This window comes from Periplaneta americana, chromosome 2 (genome assembly GCF_040183065.1).
Source record: "Periplaneta americana isolate PAMFEO1 chromosome 2, P.americana_PAMFEO1_priV1, whole genome shotgun sequence".
Lineage (NCBI taxonomy): Eukaryota > Metazoa > Arthropoda > Insecta > Blattodea > Blattidae > Periplaneta > Periplaneta americana.
This window is the reverse complement of record NC_091118.1, coordinates 43,094,536-43,115,188: the sequence shown is the minus strand read 5'-3', so window position 1 is coordinate 43,115,188 and position 20,653 is coordinate 43,094,536. Positions and strand designations below refer to the sequence as shown.

The following is a 20,653-nucleotide window of genomic DNA, read 5'->3' as shown; positions in this document are numbered from 1 at the left end:
ACCAGTTACAACAGAATTTAACACAAGAAAGACATATAATACACATTCCGAAGTGATATAGTGTTAAAAGTTGTGTAATTAAGATATACGGAAAATTTCTTATTAGCAAGAGTGAAATTCAGCTAAGTAATTCCATCACGAATAGTAAGATATTTTACTACTGCATTCTATTGTTTTCTTTGAAAGCAGAGGTTATAAATAAAATGTTTGGCCCTCTGCAATGTTAAGTTCATGGGTAAACTTTTGACAATATGTGTTCAGTTTTTAATTTTAACAAAATTGGAATTAAATATGATATGAAAATCAATAAAGAAAAAACTAAAATTATGGCCTTCTGTGGAAAATACCATGTGCATAGCAAAATATCTTTAGGCTCAAAAATTTAGAAAGAGTAAATTACTTTACATATCTTGAATACACATTATCTTTTTTCGATGAAGTAGACATTTCACAGAAAATTTCTAAATACACCAAAACAATGGGAATAATTAACATTATGATACCTTCCGTAGTACAAAGGCATAGCCTACTAGAATTCGCCTATACAAGACCTTGGCTAGATCTTTACTTTTTTACGGCAGTGAGGCATGGACATTGAGGAAGAAAGACGGCAGCAGAATAACGGCTAATGAAATGAAATTTATGAGATATACAGCGGGATATACGAAATGGAATCACAAACGCAATGAAGATGTAGTGGAAGTACAACTAGAACCTGTAATTAATCACGTAAAATATTATCGGAACAACTAGATAAATCATCTGCATCGCATGCGTAGAGATAGAATCCTAATAGTCATGCTCCACTATCGTCCAAACGGGAAGAGATCTCTCGGTCGTCCAAAGAAGCGTTGGATTGAAAATAACTGTGAGATAGTAACAGGCCATATGGGTTAATACTTGAAGGGAAGAAGAAGAAGAAGATTATTATTATTATTATTATTATTATTATTACTAGCCGTACCCGTGCGCTCCGCTGTATCTGTTAGAAATAAATATAAAGTAATTACGTAATTAAAATAGGACGTTTGATCGAGGGAACATTCGTGTTTGTTAGAAGGATAAATCGTTTAATATGTTACTTAATTGAAATTGTATTTAAATAATTAAATTGCGATCATTTTGGTCCAGAGACCACTCATTTGGTGCAATGACAATTCCTTTAACATGTTTCTTATTTGTTATTACACGCAACTATAGTTTAATGAAGATTGACATATCATTTAGTTTTATTGTGTATACTTTATATTACTTGCTATATGGTTCCATTGAATTATGATAATAACTTAATTTTAACCCTTGTTTTCTACGTCTTCAGTAAATGGCGCTTGGCCCACTATGGTTCTGAAACCTTCAAATAACTTAAATAGTGATACAGCATAAACAGTGATATGTAATTATATTTCTTTCTTTCGAAAATCTAAGAATTCACGATCTCCTATGTACCATTGCCATGGAATGAATAAATGTGTTTTTTCTTCCTACTCAAATATTTTATATTTTGCACATGGGAATTACTGTAGGAACAACAACGCTACAATCTGAGGCGACGGTGAAAACGTATTGTATCATTATTTTAAAAGTCTATCAGACCTACCAAATTTTGCATAGAATAAAACTTATCGGAAATCATTTTTAAAGAAACTTTTGTTATGTAACATTTTTCACAAAAAAACAATAATAAGCGAGATATTTCGATTTAATTCAGGCCCTGTTAAATGAAGTATTTTGAATGCCATATAGCCTAAAATCTAAATTACAACGAACTTAACTTATATTTCAATTTTCATCGAAATCCGTTCAGCCATTATCGCGTGAAAAGGTAACAAACAGACAGACAGACATACAAACAAAAATTAAAAAAAAAAGCGATTTTCTGTCTCAGGATGAATAATTATACATGTTAACACCAATTATTTTCGGCTACATATTTATTATTATATTATATTATATTATATTATATTATATTATATAAAAAGTGCGTTGATAACGTATGTACTCCGATAAGAAAGTTCTTAATTTGTTGTGGGGGCTCTTGAATCTCAGAAGCAACAACCTTTACAACAGCGCAACATAATCTGCTTGGCTCAATACCCAATTTTTTTTTTGCATTGCATTTATTGCATATATAGTCTATTTTATGTATTTTAACACGATTCAATTGAGCATAGTTAAAATTTGAATTATAAAATAATGGATGGCTAAGCTAACGTACTATTACTGCATACTAAATCAATACACTCTGGTTGTTCATTAATTCTCTGAGATTAAAATGAGTGTGTACATAAATATTATTTTAAGAAATACAGAAAACGAATGTACAAAAAAGCCTATCAAATTTTCTGTGCATAGGAATAGTTTAATAGCTTTCGATTTTTGCTGTCCAAGGCCCCTTTTTCGATTGTTGTTGCCCAAGGCCCCTTATAGACGAAGTCATTTGTTATTTCATTGCACCGTCTTACATGGCGTTATTTTAATTTTAAAACTCATTTAGCCTATCTCATTAAATATCAGTCCTATCAAAATTTTGTGAAGAATAAAACTTATCGAAAATCATGTTTAAAGAAACTTTTATTATGTAACATTTTTCACAAAAATCAATAATAAGCGAGATATTTCGATTTATTTAATTCAGGCCCCCTTATAACCCCCCTTTTAAATAAAGTATTTTGAATGCCATATAGCCTAAAATCTAAGTTACAACGAACTTAATTTATATTCCAATTTTCATATAAATCGGTTCAGCCATTATCGCGTGAAAAGGTAACAAACATACATACAGACATACGAACAAAAATTTCAAAAATGCGATTTTCGGTTTCAGGGTGGTTAATTATATATGTTAGGACCAATTATTTTTGGAAAATCGAAAATTACCAGAAAAATTTCGGCTACAGATTTATTATTAGTATAGATTATTATTATTATTATTATTATTATTATTATTATTATTATTATTATTAACTAGATATTTACATAACCTAAAAAATTTATGCTTGAGAATCAAATCAATAAAATGTTAACGAAAATGTCAACATCTGATGTCAATTGCAATGAGATATGTCACACTATTGTGACGTTACTTGTTTAGCAACGGATCATTCTGAAGAAATTATCTAAATTTGGTTTTACTATTTTCATTGTTGAAAATAATTTTTCACAAAAGTAAGTTGTAACGAACATGGCTTCAACAGAGGAAGCGAAAGAACGAAGCTTCGGATATTTATTTTCTGGCAAAGATTTGAAAGTTTCAACATTCGTCAAGTCCTTACATCTAGCTTTCATTTAACATCATATTGTAAATCTGTGAGTTTAAATTTAAGACCTAACCGCATTATTCGTACATCTGCTGAAAAAAGATCGACGTACAGAGATTATAAATAATAATAATATTAATAATAATAATAATAATAATAATAATACTTTATCTTTTAATGTTTCATCAGTAACATGTAGTATAATGCCGTTTTATGTTATACAACCGTTTTCCTCGTAAAACTTGTGAACAAATCATACATTTAATATTCTCATCATATTGGCAGCAAAAAAATGCGTCCTCCTATCCTACTTGAAACTTTCGTTTTTGTAGAGGTACATGGCTTCGAGAGAGACATTGCGACGATATGTCACTCACAGGTCAGAGACAAATACAAATGGAACGTAGTTTGACTCCGGTGAGTGAGAAGGTGGGGGTTGTGGGAGGTAGGAAGCAAGTGAAATGCATAGCTATAATTGCGAGTCACAATGTGCTCGCGAGCCACATTTTCGCCACGGCTGGCGTAGTATATATGTGATGAGGGACGGAACTTTGCAATGTTGGAATATCACAAAACCACCGCTTAAAACCACAACGAATGAACGCAGACTAACACACTAAGGAACACATGCCAATTTCATATGGGAGGCATATAAATCTTTGAATTTCCTAACTGGAACAGAGTCTGAGTCCTCTGGGTTCGTAGTCAATTGTTCTCCATATTTCCTATAAGGGGAAATAAAGTCAATGGTACAGTCATTTTGTACACACCGTAGAATAATGCACAGTGGAACCTGCGGCCATGATTACACACACAAATTAGCTTGAATAACAGAGCAAAGTTCAATGAGAAGTAATGTTTGGAATTACCAATTGTAATTGAAACGAAACTATACCAAATACACAATAATTAACAAATCAATTAGACGAAACATGTTTTTCAATTAACGTTAAATGGAAAGCCAGAATAGCTTTCACCAAAGTCCCTCATTTAAGCACTCGTTTATAGGGGGAGTGTATTGTGTAATCCTACAAAATGAAAATCCAATCGAATGTGATAATTACGCCGAATAGAATGCTATCCTCCGGTTTTTATGATAGCAGTGAGAGTATATTGCTGTTGCGAATTTTGTTTTTAGACTGTTGAACTAGGGGTAGAGACTATAAGGCTGGCTCACAGCGGCATTGTAATTGGCTCCGTGACGTCATCACGGCACAGCCGGCCGCCATATTCTAACCAGCGTACATTTTAGCATTTAAAAATTCGTACTTGGAATTAGTATCTAATGTTAATGGTTACCAATTTTTTTTTCACTATTTCCGGGAACCGTAATCGACATATAAAAAACTACTTTTAACATTTCTCTTGTTTCCAATGACTATAGTAAGGATCACGTAAGAGCAGTTCCTAGAAGGCTAATTTGGCTGTCTTTTCAGTGTTGCCAACTAATACCAGATATCACCAAACAGAATAAATTCACAATGCAATAATAATAATAATAATAATAATAATAATAATAATAATAGAATTTATAAAATAGTTATATTACCGGTTGTTCTATATGGTTGTGAAGCTTGGACTCTCACTTTGAGAGAGGAACAGAGATTAAGGGTGTTCGAGAATAAGGTTCTTAGGAAAATATTTGAGGCTAAGAGGGATGAAGTTACAGGAGAATGGAGAAAGTTACACAACGCAGAGCTGCACGCATTGTATTCTTCACCTGACATAATTAGGAACATTAAATCCAGACGCTTGAGATGGGCAGGGCATGTAGCACGTATGGGCGAATCCAGAAATGCATATAGAGTGTTAGTTGGGAGGCCGGCGGGAAAAAGACCTTTAGGGAGGCCGAGACGTAGACGGGAAGATAATATTAAAATGGATTTGAGGGAGGTGGGATATGATGGTAGAGACTGGATTAATCTTGCTCAGGATAGGGATCAATGGCGGTCTTATGTGAGGGCGGCAATGAACCTCCGGGTTCCTTAAAAGCCAATAAGTAAGTAATAATAATAATAATAATAATAATAATAATAATAATAATAATAATAATAATAGTAATAATAATAATATAATTGATTGATTAAATGGCAAACTTACTAGTGCTAATTATATAAGCACGTGTGGCTTACAGCTGTTTCAGTGTATACTGTACACCATCATCAGAGCCTACTAGATCTCGGCGTCATATCGACATCGCTGCCTGTTGTAGGGGTGCGTTTGCGTGTTGAAAAGTGGAGTCAAATAGTGTGTGTGTGTTCTGAAATTGATCTGTGTGTCGAGAATTTGATTAGGGTGTGTTTTAGTGTGTCTGTATATTTCATATTTTTCTAGTGTGTTGAGTTTTTGGTTTTTGGGTTGTATGTATAGGATTTCTACACATTCTGTATTTATGTTATACTGTTAAAAGTAGTGTACGCAAGAGTCAAGATGAAATAATATAGTATCGACAATAACGATGTCTTGCTTATTTACTTATTTACCTCATCTCATCTTTATGTTGGGAGGTATTTTCTAAATGGTGCAATAATTTGTGAAAGAGTAGGCCTATATTTTCCTCCTGAACCTCTCGCACATTGTTTGTAATTAGTGTATTAATATTAATTAATTTTAAAATCTATTTTGTCTGACAACATGAAATTCATTGCTTTGACTAAACAGTTTACGATTCACGAGATCTAACCTAAAAATTTATTTTGTTTTATCACGTGAAATGATTAGTATAAACTCCGAAAAATGGATGCCACTTTGAAATGTATGCTCAAGTATGCTTACTCCTAATAATTTTGCTATTCTAGTTATAATTTCTGTCTCTGTGCGCATAATTCCTTCTTCATTGTCGTTTTTCTTCTGTTCATTATACATATGAATTACAGATTCCTGAAGGGTACTCTGAACGGCACATGCTTTCTTTCTTCGAGAAGTCACTGCAATGCCATTTCCTCTCTTTGGCATTATTGTAATAAAAATCTAAACACGAAAGAAATTATTTAAAATGTGAAATGGCATTTCTGTCAATCACCCAAGTGCATGTATCACATCGTATGTTATATTTATTTACACTTATCTCGCTATAATCTTGAATTGTAACACAACGCAACGCAACAAATAAAATAACTGTTATGTATTAATATCAATACTGATATTAATTAATTATTAGTACGTTCAAATTTCATTAACTTTGAGTAACCGGCTCAGAAATCTAGAACAATTTCATTTTTATAAAATTTCACTACTGTCAACTGTCTTAAGGCTGGTTCACAATAAACCGGGAACGAGAACCAGAACGAGAATTGGAAACGGAGGACGTGAAAATGAAGATTTTTGATCCACAATAAACCGAGAACGGAAACGGCTGTACATATCGATAGGTATGTCAATTACGATATGTAAAGTCGATATTAAGCATTATGTGTATAATTGATCAATGACGTTCTCTCATGAGTACAAACCAGCCAACATAAACACAGATTAACCAACTTCAGAATTTATGACACAGAATATTTAAGAATTCAATTCACGTGTTAATCTGGTCACATATACACGTAGCATATATTGAAAGTGATTCTACTGAATTTCTGAATTAGTTAGAAACGATGCATGAATAAGGAATTATGTCATGGCCTCCTTGTTAGAAAATATACGACGATCAAATAGCTTTGTCAGGCAACAATGTATGTAGTCGGCTGTGATCGGAAACGAGAATGACAAATTGAAACTTGGGCAACCTCAGGTTCCCGTTCCCGGATTCCGGAAAACTTCTCGTTAATTGTGAATGCTTACATTTAAATATATACATTTTAACAATTGTTCCGTTCTCGTTCTGGTTCTCGTTTCCGGTCTGTTGTGAACCAGCCTCAACACTTTTTTGTTAGTCCACCCTGAAGTTGATCACACAGTAACATTATCTATTATTATGTTGTGTGAAACTCTGTGTGTATTGTTACTCAAAGAAAAGATTAAATAAATAAATTTCGAGGAAATCTGTGACGAATTACTTGAAATTCTTAGGAGTGTTGATTCAGCCATTGATAACAAGAACGCTACAATAATGAAAGAACAGAATTTTTCCAAGGATTTACTCCAATCTTCCGTTGACAATGAGATTCCATCGCATTCTTCACTGACTGGCAAACAAAAGTGTCTTTTATTCTTCATGAAAGCTAGTATCTGTGTCCTTGTCCAAGAGTTTACGCATTGCGATAGCAGCTTGTTCTTTTCTGGTACAAACGTGGCTAACAAGGGGCTGTAAACTTAAACAGCAGCCAAAATATTTTTCCGGTGACGTCGGCTCTTCTTAATTCATCTCTGTACTGACCTTAATTTCGCCACATTGTCTCGTCTTGGCTCCTACATTAAACTCAGTTCAGAATATAACTTCCTCAGAATGTGCAGACAACGGTCAGTTTCCTAACTTCACGTACTTATTTTTGTGCCGAAAGATATCAGTTACTATTTAAAGAGCATTTCACGTTAAGAAATAGCATTTATTTTATGGGTCTTGCCTAATACATTATAGAATCTCTGTGATAGGTGTTTCTATGGCAACTGGTCATTTGATGGAATAGCCCCATATGCTCAATGCTTTTTACTCAACGTGATATTCTCTTTAGTATTCCGGACTCATTGAAACTATTAATTTGTGTTTCGTTTGTTTTGTCTTCCTTATTAAATTTATCCTACACAGGTTTGAGCAATTAATTCGTGCTTCATTTGTTTGTACTTCTGGTTTTACGTAATAAAAGCAAGCTTGTTTCGTGGAATCTGCTCCGATATGAGAAATTGTGCTTTCGTGTTGTGGAAATGTAATGGACTAAATCGACCACATGTTACCATGCAGATGAGAGAAATGGACATTTTGTGTATGGAAACATAACAAATGAATATAATTAAATTAGATTTCTGGCAACTGTAGTTCATGAAGTTTGTGTAATTAACAAAACAAGTGCCATACTTAATTAATTAAAGTTGGAGTTTCGGTATATTTCTTCAAAATTTTATGTTGAAGTATGCATAGCAAAAATATTTTTAACAGAGCGAGATGGCTCCTCACTGGAATCGCATTCGGGAGGTTCCGGGTTCGATCTCAGGCACCGATCAATCTGGTAGTGGTTTCCTCCCGCGATTTTCCTCGACTGAATATGACTAATTTGTTAAATAAACGCGAATGACGTATTGGATATCAATTACCATGAAATAATAGACATAGTGTAATAACAATTATTATTCCCAAGAGTAAAACTGTTGTTACTCTCTCCACATGACCAAACCATTTTAATCTTCTTCCTTCTATTGCTTCAAAGCCATTTTTCTACGATAGTCCGTAAAGTCGCTTTTTACCCACTGTTGTCAGTGCCTAAAGTTAGCCTTTAAAACACTAGTACGTAAAAAGTAAGTGTTCACTATAGGCACTGCTATTCATTTTACGCACTGCCAAAGAAAATGTAATGTTCAATGTACAAACTTCATTCAGTAAGAAATTGATGCAGTACTTCGACCTTTCATTACTTAAATATTACATGTAACACAAATAAATAACAAATTTAACACTCATATCTACATTTTAGTTCTTATTATTCTGAATTTGCATCTAGTACTCGTTGTAACAAGATTGATGATTCAACTGTTTCTAACTACTTTGTTGATTATGTGGCCGATTTCGACGGCCATGGAATCGTGAACACGAATAAAACAGGCTGCCTTTTTCATGAATATTTACTTCTTAAAGGTTCTGAGTATAGACGGTCATGACATTGTGATGTTATAACCTCTCCAACTTGAAATATTTCTCTAGTGTAAATTTGTCCTACCGTATAATAGTTGTTTATGTAACAAGTGAATAATCTTGATGATTATGGCATGAGTGAATGTATATCGTACGAACGGTAGTGAGTACGGCAATTTTCACGAGTGTCATAATAAGATTATCCACGAGTTGGATACAATACTTTATGACATCTTAGCATTATAAATTGTAGGAAACAAATTATGAAATAATTCGGCATCCATAGCTGACAAAGTCTTCATCTGTTCATATCGATTAGTTGCGCCTGGCATTGGTAATGAATAAAGAGAAATGGATGAACTTGCAGTTATTACAATCTCTAGTTATACCTTAGGTATCAAATGTTATGTCACAAATGTTCCTTTATTTTATTAATGTAGTTTCTCTGAACCAAAGAACTGTTTTATGTGATATTACAAAAGTGATACCAAATTGTTAAAGAATGGAAATAAATGTTACGTTATCTTATGTCCTGAATTTCATTTCTTCTTACGTGACGCGTAGAAGCCGTAAGAAAGATAGCCAGACGAGTTGCATGTATCACCACCCAAAAATGTGGTTTTAAGTCATAGCGAATACATCATTTATATTATTGCCACACTTACCATAATAAGCCGATTACGTACGATGTTGGATGTGGCAACAACCTGTTCATAATGCTAGGACGGCATAAAAATATTGTATGACACACATTTCTAAAGTTATCATTTTGGTTGTTTCGCAAACTCCACACTCGTACCAAAAAGAGAACATTTACGAACTTGTCTCATAAACAACTATTTTAGCATAAGCTAATTTCTTTAATTTTTGTATTTCTAACTTCATCTCTATATTTTCGAGAGGCCCTTCTCTAACAATACGTCTTAATTAGTAGTAGCTGTTATGTCTGCCTGAAGTCCAAGTGGTAGCGGTATTATTATTATTATTATTATTATTATTACTATTATTATTATTATCACGGGAAGTTTACATGAAGCAAGTAAAGAAATGGGTTTGGAAGTAAATCCCGAAAAGAGAAAGTATAGGCCTATGATTATGCCTCGTAACCAGAACATAGTACGAAATGGAAATATAAAAGTTGAAGAGGTGGAAAAATTCAAATATCTTGGAGCAACAGTAACAAATATAAAATATACTCGGAAGGAAATTTAACGCAGAAAAAATATGGGAAATGCCTGTTATTATTTGGTTGAGAAGCTTTTGTCATCCGGTCTGCTCTCAATATTTGGGGCTAAGAGGGATGAAGTTACAGGAGAATGGAGAAAGTTATACAACGGCGAACTTCACGCATTGTATTCTTCACCTGACATAATTAGGAACATTAAATCCAGGCGTTTGAGATGAGCAGGGCATGTAGCACGTATGGGCGAATCTAGAAATGCACATATTTGTGTGACTGCAACCTGTGTATATTTTTGTGTAGCTTTACTTTGTTTATAGTGTTTTTTCTCTCTCTCTCTCTCTCTTTATTTCTTGTGTAGCTTTACTTTACATATAGTGTATTTTTTCTGTTTATTTCTATTATTGTATTTGTATTCCTGGTGTTGTGTAAGAGAAGGCCTGATGGCCTTAACTACACCAGAATAAATAAATAAATAAATAAATAAATAAATAAATAAATAAATAAATAAATAAATAAATAAATAAATAAATAAATAAATAAATAAATAAATAAATAAAGTGTTAGTTGGGAGGCCGGAGGGAAAAATGATCTTTGAGGAGGCCGAGAAAAAGATGGGAGGATAATATTGAAATGGATTTGAGGGAGGTGGGATATGATGATAGAGACTGGATTAATCTTGCACAGGATAGGGACCGATAGGGACCGGGCTTATGTGAGGGCGGCAATGAACCTCCGGGTTCCTTAAAAGCCATAAGTAAGTAATAACGAAAACAATTGAAGAGTCCACTGCAAGAATGATGGATGTCATTTGGAATACATTTTTCAGGAGAAGCAATTGAAAGTTTGAAATGCTTAGCGCTCAAAGCTTAACTATGATTTTCCGATCATTACTGGACAATGACTATCAGTGTTAATGCCATATAACTCTCTATGTACATTGTATATGTCTTAAGCTATGCATTGACAGTCTTGGTTCATTTTCGACAAGAATGTGACATCCATCATTCTTGCAGTGGACTCTTCAATTGTAAAATCATTCAAAATCGCCCTAGATTTCTCAGCCTTAAGGTTCCACTTTATATGCAAGATCATAAGATTTTAAATATTATTTTAATGTACATGTTATTTTATTTTAATGTACCGAAGTACATATGATATTTCCATGCAGATATTCTGCGTCATCATACGATGAAAGAGTAATGGAACGGAGAAAAATTCTCTCCGGCGCCGGGATTTGAACCCGGGGTTTTCAGCTCTATGTGCTGACGCTTTATCCACTAAGCCACACCGGATTCCACCCCGGCGTCGGACAGAATCGTCTCCGTTTTAAGTTCCAACTCTTGGGTTCCGTCTAGGGCCGCCCTCTGTACTACGTCATAGATATCTATGAACCCAGGACCGAAGTCCACACATGTGCTGAGGTGCACTCGTAATGAGTGACTAGTTGGCCGGGATCCGACGGAATAAGCTCCGTCTTAAATCACGAAGTGATTTACGCATATCATATATATTATTTTAATGTACCGAAGTACATATGATATTTCCATGCACATATTCTGCGTCATCATACGATGAAAGAGTAATGGAACGGAGAAAAATTCTCTCCGGCGCCGGATTTGAACCCGGGTTTTCAGCTCTATGTGCTGACGCTTTATCCACTAAGCCACACCGGATTCCACCCCGGCGTCGGACAGAATCGTCTCAGTTTTAAGTTCCAACTCTTGGGTTCCCTCTAGTGGCCGCCCTCTGCACTACGTCATAGATTTCTATGATCGTTGGACTGAAGTCCACATATATGCTGAGGTGCACTCGTAGAGCTGAAAACCCGGGTTCAAATCCCGGTGCCGGAGAGAATTTTTCTCTGTTCCATTACTCTTTCATCGTAATTGTAAGATTATTCGAAATCGCCCTAGATTTCTCATCCTTAAGGTTCCACTTTATATACAAGATCATAAGATCTTAAGATAAACTCCCTATCTCAGAGAAGGGTACATCTTCCTTTCTGCTTCATTTTTGCAGAGTCAGTTAAAATCACCCTGCACTTGTGTGTATAGTCTATGTGTATAATATACAGTAAATATGTGTATGCCTATTACAAATAGGGAGGGGTAGTTAGGAAAGAGATTCGGTTTGCAATCATCCAGAATCCAGTTGTAGATCGCGAATATATAGCCTACTGAAAATTAATGTCCGAGTACTGTTGTTGGTGGGCATTGTAAATAATATATCCGTCGTATTATATAAAACAATTTCCCATGTGTAAGAACTGTGGCCACAATTAATGGACGAAAACCTGCGTAACTTCATTTTCATTTGAATCCGTGCAATTCCAGGAATACCGTATACATTTTTAATAGCGAATATACACTGTTTAATAACATACTCGTGTATTGAAAGCTCCAACATACACGAAGAGTGGCTTTACAAAACAATATTACAGTAAAATATGGTCCGTTAAGCCTTTTCATATAGTCAGTTTGAATACATCCATAGAAAACAAGCCAGCAATTATTACTGAAACACAGATTACAGATCGATTCATCATCTATGTGGCGGTGAGAAATTACAGCAGGAGCGACAGAATTTGTTGTAATTTATTGAGAGTGAATTCATCTAGGTTAACGTCAGTCGTTAACGAAATAAAGGTATATCACAGTGGTGGACATTTTATAATTTCAGCCGTTCCTCTCTGATCGCAGCAAAACCTATCTAGTAGGGTGGAGTGAATCTATACATGAAATTGTTTTTTATCTTTTTTCTAAATGTAATAATTGCAAAAATCGGTCTTTCCACATAACTTAGGAATGTGAAAAATATGGAGTTTCTATATTAAATTTTTGAGGTGCCCCAAGGGCTTTGAAGTTTCTTAAAATCATTTTTTTTTTTTTGCCTTTTTCCATATTTGTTCTATTATTTTGTTTTTTATTATGTAGCTAGTGAATTGCTGTAAGATCACATATTTAAACTCTAAATTGGGGTTGTAGTAAACAGTATTTTTCTGCATTCATCATGGTAAGCACGAACCAGTTGCACTATTCTTGTATGACTGACTGTCGGAATAGATGCCTTTACCCAGATTTTCTTACTTTTGATAGCAACTCTTTCTGAAATTTCTCCAACAGTGGGTTATCTTGATTTTAAATCAGGTTTTAATTCATCTTGACCATAGATAATATTTCATTACTTCATGATAGCTAGGTAATTGTGATGGGTTCAGTCCCTCCGGCATTCCGAATACAGGGCAGGTCAGAAGGTCAGATTTTATGTATTAATTAGAGCCATTGTTCTGATTTAAATACCCTGCAACATAAGAAGAGTGAATTTCCATTAATTATATCATACCTAAGAGTTTTGTGATTATACCCAATTTTCTTATAAAGTGATGTTTCTGTGACACTTCAAGATAAAATAACAGGAGACCAAAAATATGCAGAGTCTTTTAACATGTATTTTTTAAGTATTTTCCCGGTATCCTGTTCAGATTAAACCACTGGAGAATGTACTCTCACTAAAAAAATCTGAACCTTCAAATTTTGTGAAAATTTCAAAATATGGCGCTCTTGGGGGACTTCTAAATATTAAGCCAGAGAAAAAATATTTTGTATTGTTCTTTATGATATCAAATCCAACTTTTTCCTGGTATTACATTTTGATTCCATAAACTTCATATTTTCACTCCACCCTACTATCTATTTCATTCTCCTCGTATGCTATAGCCTAATGGAGGAAAAATGTTGAAGCTACTCGTACATTTTAGTATCTCATGATATGTTGCATATGGATATGGAGAAGAATGTAGCGTTGAAATGGACAGACAGAATAAGAAGTGGAGCTGTGATGGAAAGAGTGGATGAAGAAAGAATGATGCTGAAACTGATCAGGAAGAGGAAAAGGAATTAGCTGGTTCACTGGCTGAGAAAAAAAACTACATTCTGAAGGATGCACTGGAAGGAATGGCGAACGGGAGAAGAGTTCGGGGCAGAAGAAGATATCAGATCATAGACGACATCAAGATCTAAGGATCATATGCGGAGACTAAGAGAAGGCAGAAAATAGGATATACTGAAGAAAGTTGGGTTTGCAGTGAAAACGACCTTAGATAGAACACTATGAATGAATGAATGAATGAATGAATGAATGAATGAATGAATGAATGAATGAATGAATTATATGTTGTGTCCACTATAGACGTCAACCAACCCTGTCGGTACAGGTGAACTAGAGGGTGGGGGTTAAGATTTCGCGTTTTACAAGTACGAAATGTACAGTAGTGGCAAAAAAACCGGACCGACCATTGTAGCTGATTTCAGAGTCACAGATTCAAATTTTGCTAGTCACAAAAAACATCCATTTGTATAATTAATTGTAACAATGAAATGTATTGCATTTGTTAGATTCTTAGCGTTTTTTGTTTCCTTCAGTGCCTCAAACTTACAGACGAAAAAAAACTTCGAGAGCTTTATTTTCATCTGGCATCAATATTATATTTCTACCTCTATTCAGCAAAGATAACTGCGTATTCTTACATTAAATATCAGTACATACCTCTGGCTTCACTATCCATATTGAAATTACCACAGCTTGACACAATACACAGTACAGGATTCTTTTGTATCAGAGACAAGGGTCGGTCCGTTTTTTTTTTTTTTTGCCACTTCTGTACTAGATTTGTCGACCGCTGGCCTATCAGATAAAGGGCGCCAATATAAAAGATTGCTACGCATTAGCATATCTTTAATAAAATACCTAGTAATAATAATAATAATAATAATAATAATAATAATAATAATAATAATAATTTATTTATTTATTTATTTACTTATATTCAATGTGCTGTACAGCAGCCAGTGGCCAATTACAGTTTAGCACAAAGACAATATGACAAAAACATTAACAATGATATAAATTGCAATAAAAGTACAGTGCAATAATTATTACAATAATGGCAATTAAATAAGATGATAATTGCAAATGAAAGAATGGAATCATATAAATAGTATTGCAAAGATATACAAAGATGACGAAAATAATATATTACATATCTGAACAAAAGGCATAAATTAATAACAACTGACATAAAACTCCAAAAAGTATAGCCTATACTACACATTAAATGGATTCAAGTTCAATTCATGCAAATTAGCATACTTTATACATCTGCAGACCGGAGAGATAATAATAATAATAATAATAATAATAATAATAATAATAATAATCCGCCGAGTTAGCTCTGTGGTAGCGCGTCTGCCTCCAGACTAGCCGGCCCGGGTTCGACTTAAATTCGGTGTAAAAATTCTTCCTCGGGACCAGGAGAGATGGTGGTGCACAACTGCTAATCACTAAATTGTGCTCCAGTATTCCTGGGTTAAATCCCAAATCTCTCCGCAGTGCATATGAAGAGAAGTCATATGTCACTGTTGATAGTGATTCGTCTGTCGGATTGGGATGTTAAGCCTGGCGGCTCCCTTGGTGCTATTCGACTACGAGTCGGCATCTAAGTTGTTTCTTTATAAGTTAGATAAGCTGTTGATAATTTTTTTTCGGAACTCCATCGTTATGTAGAATTGTAAGTAATTTTTCTGTGTTAACTCTATCAAGTGCCTTAGTGTAATCTATAAATGCAATTGTGTAGCCATGTTAAATTCTCTCTGTTCTTCGATTAGAATTTCAAGAGTGAAGAACCCATCAGTACATGCTCTACTCTTCTGAAAACCAATCTGTTCTCCCAGATTATTTGAATAATATTCATATACGCCTAATTTGTTTTTTTAACACATTAGTGAACATTTTATATCCAGAGTTCAAAAGGCTTGTTGCTATGAAATTTTCACAATTTTTAATATTTCCCTTTTTATGAATTGGTATTACAATTGGCTTTTGCTAAGTTATGGAAGGTTCGCGTCCATGCCATATTTTGTTTAGGAAAGAAAATAAAGGATCTTCCAATAAGAGTGTTCTACTTTTAACATGTAACAGCTGCCGTGTTTATGAAGCTAGAGCAGTCATATTTTCCCCATGGTTACAGTTGTTGACAAATAATCATGGAACGTTACACCATCCCACAACGCGTAGAAATCATTAAAATTTATTATAAAAAAAGTCATCCTTTCGCCAAGCATTCCGTGCATTATGTGAAGTGTAGCGGTGTGTGTAAGACACCGAGCTATGATAAGGGATTATTTTTGACCTCAATTGAAAGATATGGATCTCTGAAAAGTCTCGTTTCAGCAAGATGTCGCCACGTGTCATACAGCTCACAAAACAGTCGACCTTTTGAGGGAGACGTTCAGAGGCTTCATCATTTCGCGTGGTGGTGATGTTAACTGGCACCCGAGATCTTATGATTTAACGCCGCTGGAAACTAATGGGGTTACGTTAAATAACGAGTTTATGCCAACAAGCCAGAAACATTTAATGACCTAAGGAAAAATATCATATGCGTTATTCGTGAAATTGAGCCTGGCTTATTTTGGAAAACCCGTATACAAGCACCTCAGAGAAAGCCGCAGCGACCATTTAACTGAAATTCTCTTCCATACGTAATGGTATTAATTGTCTTTAAAATAATAGTAATTAAATAAAAAACATAGGAGATAAACAAAATGTTGAAAACTATAGAGGGATTAGTATCCACAACACATGTTATAAGATATTTAGTAGGATTTTAAATGAAAAATTAAAAAAAAAAACATGCTGAAACTTTCCTTCTGGAGTGTCAAAATGGCTTTAGAAAAGGAAGATCATGTGTAGATCCATTATTTAGTGTCAAACTATTGTTAGAAAAAAGAAGAGAATTTAATTTGAAAACCCATATAGCTTTTATTGATTTTGTGAAAGCTTTTGATAAAGTCCGAAGAGACCTTTTATTCGACATATTACAAGATAAAAATATTCCAAATTTACTATTACGAAATATAATAGAAATCTACACAGACAGCAATATGTGTCAAAATAAATAACTGTATATTCGAAAGAAAATTAGCTAATAATGGAGTTCGACAAGGCTGTCCACTATCACCAACTTTATTTAATATTTATATAAATGAAATTATTTTAAAATGGAATCACATCTATACTTCAGGAATCAAAATATCCAGTGCTCTAATATTAAATACCTTACTCTATGCCGATGATCAAGTCATAATTTCCAATTCAGAGGATAATTTACACAGGCGATTATATACATTAAATAAGATATTAAAAGATTTTGGAATGGAAATTTCAGCACAAAAATCAAAAGTAATGGCATTTTTAGGACAAGACCCAGCCAGAAGAAGATAATACACAATAACCAATTATCTGGGTTGTGAAATATCTTATCAAAATGAAAAAGATGTGAACAAGAAAATTACCGAATTTACACAAATTCTAGGAATAATAAACAATACATTAAAAGCTAAATTAGTACAAAAATCTACAAGAATAAAAATATATAATACACTAGCATTACCCTCCCTTTTATACGGAAGCGAGATTTGGACATTAAAGAAAAAAAGACATGAACAGAATCAAAGCAACGGAAATGAAATTTTTCAGGAAGACAGCAGGATATACTCTTTTAGACCGAAAAAGGAATGAAGAAATTTTAGAACAATTAGAAGTAGAGTCAGTAGAAGAAAAAATCAGCAGAAACAAATTTAACTGGCTAGATTATGTAAGAAGAATGGAAAATTCAAGAATCCCAAAAATTATGATGCAGTATAAACCTAGAGGATATCGTCGACCAGGAAGACCTTTTAGAAAACTGCTAGATGGGGCCGAAACAGGTATAGAGAGGCCTAATTCGTGAAGGATGATGATGATGATGATGAAATAAAAAACATATTTCGTTTATACAATTTATTACATTTTAAATGTGTGACATTCTTATTGGAAGATCGTTTAGTATTAACAAAATCTAATTCTAGAAACGTGTCTCCTTGTGAATTACTGTATCGTTATTTCTTGTTTGTTCTGTTACGAGGAGTCAAGATTGTATCACCTGAATCCACTTCACAGGATCATTGAACACGCCTCCATAAATCTCTGTTCATAATTAATTGGTTATCACACGTAAAAACAGCGGGATTCATAATTTAGTCCAGACGTGAATTAAATACACAGTTTTCTCGTGTCTGTCTTGTCAGAGAGCCGCCACGTTAATTCCATGTTACAATCTATAAACAACTTCGCTTTTTCTATCGTTAACAAGGTGATTCTCGAATCAGTTCGCCCTAGGGACACAATTATGTAAATGTATTTAGTATTCAATTTTTATAAGACTGCATTTTAAAACAAAAGCATAACACATCCCGTAGTTAGCGTTGTAATGTCTCACTGCCATAGAGATAATGAAGTGGTCTGTAGCCTCTATTTCAGAAATAATTGGTGGCGCGTATTCTTAGAAACAATATTCAAGTCTACTGTCTTTTGTTTCTGTGGAAATTTAATCGCACAAGATTCTTCTCGAAACATTTCAGGGTGAAAAATAATCAACTACAGTATCATTTCCGAAAACCTGTTGTTGAATAAATTTGATCTCCATATTCCATTCTTGAATGGTTTATTTCTGTCTCGCTCAGGGACTAATTGAATCTTTACATCCAGCTCTTTCTCTATTTCGTTTCCCCAGAGAGTGGTAAATAGCCTACAGTGAGTGCAAAAAGTGTTCGCACATTTCTACTTTTTCATGAAAGTAATGTATCTTGAGCAGGCCTGCTGAACCCGTAAGTAGAGGAAATACATCAGCCTCACTCTACTTCTATTGGAGATGATTGACTTCTACGTAGAGTTGTTGACATTCTTTGTACGTAGAAAGATCTATCAGTGGCGACACTGTAATTTTAAGAAACGATTGTAATAAAGTTGTTGTATTTATCATGCGTTATGTCGTTTCAAGGTTTACATTATACTAGATTTTCTATCGGTAGTTTCATTGAGATTTCTTTACACCTTGCCTGCTTTAGATTTTCCAAAACTTTCCTCCTATCATCTAATCACCCAAGGAAACATAAATTTGTAACATTTAAGTAATGAACCTTGAATTTGAATATGTGTGTGTCTGTGTGTGTATATATATATATATATATATATATATATATATATATATATATATATATATATATATATATCACTATTCATTTCAATACAAAATGAACACAAAGAGTGATGTCCTTGATTTAACAATATATAAGTAAATAAGTCATAGACAAGAGATAGGTTTAGAAGTAAATTCCGAAAAGACAAAGTATATGATGATGTCGCGTGACCAGAATATTGTACGAAACGGAAATACAAAAATTGGAAATTTATCCTTTGAAGAGGTGGAAAAATTCAAACATCTTGGAGCAACAGTAACAAATATAAATAATACTCACGAGGAAATTAAACGCAGAATGAATATGGGAAATAGCTGTTATTGTTATTGGCTTGAAGAGCTTCTGTCATCCAGTCTGCTCTCAAAAAATCTGAAAGTTAGAATTTGTAAAATAGTTATATTACCGGTTGTTCTGTATGGTTGTGAAACTTGGACTCTCACTTTGAGAAAGAAACGGAGGTTAAGAGTATTTGAAAATAAGGTGCTCAGGAAAATATTTGAGGCTAAGAGGGATGAAATTACAGGAGAATGGATAAAGTTACACAACGCAAACTGCACGCATTGTATTCTTCATCTGACACAATTATAAACATTAAATCCAGACGTTTGAGACGGGCAGGGCATGTAGCACGTATGGCCCAGTACAGAAATGCATATAGAGTGTTAGTTGGGAGGCCGGAGGGAGAAAGACCTTTTGGAGAGGCCGTGATGTGGATGGGAAGATAATATAAAAACGGATTTAAGGGAAGTGGGATACGATGGTAGAGACTGGATTACTCTGCTCATGATAAGGACTGTTGACGGGCTTATGTGAGGGCGGCAATGAATCTCCGAGTTCTTTAAAAACCATAAGTAAGTAAGTAATCAATATACAGTTCGTAATAATTACTCCAAAGTTTGTCTATTTCATAAATCTTAATATAGGCTTTGTTTAAATGTCGTCTAATATTGAAATGACGAGTAGAAATAAATTGGATGGGACACAGCAAACAAACAATTCTTTCGTCTTCTTCAAAAACAAAATAATCATATTCCAATTTACTTTGGAAGTAGCATCTCTTCATGGGTTTACGTAGATTGTGCCATGTTCCAGTTCTCTTCAAACTGCAGTACGCGTATTGTGTACCTGCCACCGCTAGAGCTGGGCACAACTAGAACGCCATGACCGCACTGGTAGAAAAGGTGGATAGGGTAGAAGGGGTAAGGAGGCAGTCGCTCTGAGGAGCTACAGTTCTGCAGGTCTGATCTTGAGAAATGTAAATTATAAACTTCATGTTTCGCAACCTCAGCGAGATGTTCTCTTATGTATTACATTGGTATTTCTATTTGTTGTTTTACGCTCGTCTATGTAATCTCACTTCATTGTTCAAAGATTCAGAATATTCGTTGTCCTAGCAACAGTCCCGTTATTT

At 34.1% G+C, this 20,653-nt stretch overlaps 1 protein-coding gene and 1 non-coding gene across 4 annotated transcripts in view; both read right to left on the bottom strand.

The window, feature by feature from the left end:
• The window catches only part of LOC138692979 (uncharacterized), a 479,658-nt gene that overhangs the window by 137,635 nt on the left and 321,370 nt on the right, over positions 1-20,653 (bottom strand). The window lies entirely within an intron of this gene.
• On the bottom strand, positions 11,385-11,457 carry TRNAY-AUA (transfer RNA tyrosine (anticodon AUA)). The gene has a single exon. It is a non-coding gene; the product is annotated as a tRNA-Tyr (tRNA).